At 51.3% G+C, this 4,533-nt stretch overlaps 1 pseudogene; it reads right to left on the bottom strand.

The window, feature by feature from the left end:
• Positions 1-301: 301 nt before the first annotated feature.
• On the bottom strand, positions 302-1,651 carry LOC147963176 (uncharacterized; annotated as a pseudogene).
• Positions 1,652-4,533: the final 2,882 nt, after the last annotated feature.

Below are 4,533 nucleotides of genomic sequence, written 5' to 3'. Positions count from 1 at the left end.
TATACTTGACTAAGGTACGTACCATGACAATTACTACTTGACTAAGGTAAACTTGAGACTGCATCTATCCAAAAAAACAGTCAGGTGAGAGCATCCAAAGCATCTATGGGATGGGCTCGCACTGGTAAGCAAGACCATGGGAGATTTTTTTTTTGTATAGTACCTCGGCGTCACACACTTCGTTGTGCTTGCTGAAAAAGTTTTCAAGCTGAGAGCTATTCACCGTGGAGGCAGATTGCGCACCATCACCCAGAAACAAGGCACGTAATGCATTGAGATATGAATGATGCATCTGCATCAGTTATTGAGCCTTCGACAGCCTCTTAGCAATTTCCTGGCAATTCAAGGTTCTTAGTTCTTACACGCAATGCAGGGGCTAAACTATTATATGATGTATTAGTTTGATTCCTCTCCTTGGACGTAATGAATGATTATGTTACAAAAAAATATCACTTTGAGATGTTTTAAAACTACTAGTATTTACCTGAATCGGAGCAATAGCGGGTTGGGGGACGAACCAAGTGCACTTCCCTCTCTCCCATCCAGGAGGCAGACACTCCACTAACTCGGTCTTCTCATGGACGAAGTTGTACCTGAACACACCGAAGTGACACTTTGGAACGAGTGTATCATAGACAAAGTAGGCACAACCACGGCCGACGCCCAACGGCGAGGCGTCTACTGCGAAGCTGCTGGCTGACCCCAAGAACAGTACCCGATCAGCCAGGCTGGCACCATCGTTTCTCACCCACCGAAACTTGTCCGGTGTCGACGCCTCCTCCTCTAGGGTGTGCACCCACACCGAGAGCGCACGAGTCAGACCTAGCTTGAAGCCTTCACTGTGCACGATCTGATAATTAACCGATGCCCATAGCAGCTTGCCACGGGACTCGAGGACATAGCTATCCTGACCAAGGTAGCCATCACCCGGCCTCGAGACCAGCACGTCACCACGGGTGCCAACATCTGGCGCGATGACGCGGCAGAGGCTAGCCCCCACGTCGACCAGGATCCTGCCGCCATGGTATGTGGAGCAGAACTTGCCGTGCCTGCCGGGGTTCTCAAGTGTCCTCTCGACGAGCTTCCACTCCCCATTGCCCGGGCACAGAAGGGCCGCCTTAAACCTAGCCCTGCTGCTCCCATGGTAGGGTATCCAGGCGCTGTCGTGGAGTAGGATGGTGCCATCACCGTAGATCATGCCATGGAGATTATCCTCGTCCCAATAGCTATGGCTGTCGAAGTGGCACAGGAAGGGAGGCATCTGCGTGACCTCTCCCGTGAGAAAGTCCTGGAGGCTAGGGCGGTGTTGTTCGACGGTCAGGTACCGGACGGCGGTACCGTCCGCGCTGCACACCCAGTTCCTCAGGGTCGCTAATGGTGGCAGTGGCCGGCATGCGCGGTAGCTGGAATTAGAGAAGACACATCTGAACCTGATGAGGGGCGTTTAGTCTTTGTCGGCCGCCGCGAGGAGCCACGGCATGAACTGGCCCTTCTTCGTCTGGAACAAGGGCGGCTCCGCCTCAAGTGACTCGCGCCATGGCTTGCAGACGGCATGGAAGCGAACGAAATCCGTAGCGTGGTCCAGCCGTCCGGCAATGGCGCGGATCACGTCCGGCACGAGGCCTGGCCACCGCCTGCGTCTCCGTGCCATGGCGATGTGCGGGCTGGAGGAGAATACTAGTAGATGGATTTTTTTAGGGGTATCACCAAGCTTTATTGATCAAACTCCACATGGAGTGGCATTACAATCGGATCATGGGGTTGCATCAACCAAACATGTCTTCCCTGATCTATAGAGTTTGAAAACTTGGCTAACCTATCGGCGTCGCGATTGACCGCTCGGCTTTCGAACGTAAAACTGCAATTAAACAAAAGAGCCCTAATCTTTATCTCTGATAAGATCGCCCCGTACACACCATTGGAGCCAGTATTGACACACCCACAATCTGCTTCGAGTCAGACGCCACAACGAAGTTGTGTAACTTCAGATCATCTGCTAAGGAGAGAGCCTCCCTACATGAAATAGCCTCCATCGTTGCAGCACTGCTCACTCCCTCAATGACCAGCGAGGAGTTTCCAACATAATTACCATTCGCATCTCTGCACACCGCCGAGGCCGCTCCTCTGCTCTGGTCTTTTGCAATGCTAGCATCGACGTGAATTTTCATGAAGCCCGATGGAGGCGTTTTGGGCCATTGCGCACCAGCCATGTTGGCTCCCAGCGGATTAGCCTTTTTGACTGAAAGGATTTCAAGTTCTCTGATAAACCTGCATATAAACTGGTGAGTAGCGGATAGATCATAGATGTCGAATATTGGATACTGCGTTGACGGATTATGGGCCGGTCACGAGCTACTCCGTTATGGGCCGGCCATGGGTACATCATGTTGCATCTATGTAGGTACTTTTTTCTTTTACCCTCAAAAAAATGTAGGTACTTTTTCCTTTTACCCCTCAAAAGATAATGTAGGTACATCACCCCCCCCCCCCCTCAAAAAGGTACATTACATTTTTCCCTAAAAAGATATATTACATTTTTTGTTTCTCTAAAAGAAATGTAGGTATATTACACTAAAAAAAAGAAGTACGTAGGTATATACACATGCGTATAATAAATCCTATTGTCATGTGTTTGTTGCTGTCTGTCTATTTGTTCTACTTACAAACGTTCAGTCTTACTACATCGTAGCACTATTTTCTATTCGTCCCAACGACCAAAACATCAATCATTATTCATTTATGGGACAGGACACTGAATTCTTTATCTCAATCCAACTAGTAGATGCATATGTATTTCCCTAGTATTTCGTGAACTTTCTTTTGAGTTGATCAACGCTTCATTCTCTTACCCAGGAATGGATGTATATGATCCACGCAATCAACTCCCCTCGTACACCTGCTAACCATGAAAGTTAGATCATGGTCACGGAGGATGCGGGATCCTGCCGCGTCAGCGACCCATGTGGGCGCTTTAGCAGCGGCGCAGATAGGGCAGCAGTGTCGGCCCGAAGCTCGGTGGCGCGCGGGCATCCATGGTAGTGGAGGCGGACGCTGCTCGTCAATGGCAGGTCGCGGTGGTGGAGCTGACGTGGTCATGCCGGCACCTGCCATTACCATACTCACCATGGCCTCAATCACCAATAAGAGTACTGGGGCGACGCTAGGCACCGAAACAATGTCGTTGCTGCAAGCCGTGGAGGAGGGGGGTGAGGGAGTCCTGGATTAGGGGTTCCTTAGACAGCCGGACTATATACTTTGGCCGGACTGTTGGACTATGAAGGTACAAGATTGAAGACTTCGTTCCGTGTCCGGGTGGGACTCTCCTTTGCGAGGAAGGCAAGTTTGGCAGTTCGGATATGTAGATCTCCTCCCTTGTAACCGACTCTGTGTAACCCCAGCCCCCTCCAGTGTCTATATAAACCGGAGGGTTTAGTCCGTAGGACAACATCAATCATAATCATAGGCTAGCTTCTAGGGTTTAGCCTCTACGATCGTGGTAGATCAACTCTTGTAATACTCATATCATTAAGATCAATCAAGCAGGAAGTAGGGTATTACCTCCATCGAGAGGGCCCGAACCTGGGTAAACATTGTGTCCCTTGCCTCCTGTTACCATGCGCCTTAGACGCACAGTTCGGGACCCCCTACCCGAGATTCACCGGTTTTGACACCGACATTGGTGCTTTCATTGAGAGTTCCATTGTGTCGTCACTGTAAGGTTGGATGGCCCCTTCGATCATCGGCAATGATGCGATCCAGGGTGAGGTTTTTCTCCCTGGACAGATCTTCGTATTCGGCGGCTTCGTACTGCGGGCCAACTCGCTTGGCCATCTGGAGCAGATCGAGAGGTACGCCCCTGGCCATCAGGTCAGTTTTGGAAGCTTGAACTATACTGCCGACATCCGCGGAGACTTGATCTTCGACGGATTCGAGCCCATGTCAGGTGCGCCGCACAGTCACGACGAGCATGACTTAGCTCTGCCACCAGACAGTGTTCGGGAGATCACACCTGCGGCTACTCCAGCCCTCAATCCGGAGCAGATACTGCCGTCCGAGGACAGGCGGATGGACCCCGGCACAGAGGCCGCACACTCAGCGGCTATAGAGCCGAATACTGACTCCACCTCCTATGTGACCTATATTGCCGGACCCTTGGATTCATCCCCGGCCACAGGCTCCAAACCGCCTGCGTCTGTGCCTATCGAATCTGATTGGGCACCGATCATTGAGTTTACCTCCGCGGATATCTTTCAACACTCGCCCTTGGGCGATGTGCTAAATTCATTGAGGTCTCTCTCCTTGTCAGGAGACCCTTGGCCGAACTATGTCCGGCTCGAGTGGGAAGCGGACGACAAAGAAATTCGTCCCCCACCCACCACCCACTTAATAGCCACTGTCGACGACTTAACCGACATGCTTGATTTCGACTCTGAATACATCGACGGTATGGACGACGATGCAGGAGAAGAACATGAACGACCGCCCAAAGCGTGCTGGACAGCCACCTCATCATATGATATATACATGGTGGAC

Source organism: Triticum urartu, chromosome 6A, assembly GCF_056163025.1.
Source record: "Triticum urartu cultivar PI428250 chromosome 6A, HENAU_Tu73, whole genome shotgun sequence".
Classification (NCBI taxonomy): Eukaryota; Viridiplantae; Streptophyta; class Magnoliopsida; order Poales; family Poaceae; genus Triticum; species Triticum urartu.
This window is presented reverse-complemented; position numbering and strand designations above follow the sequence as displayed.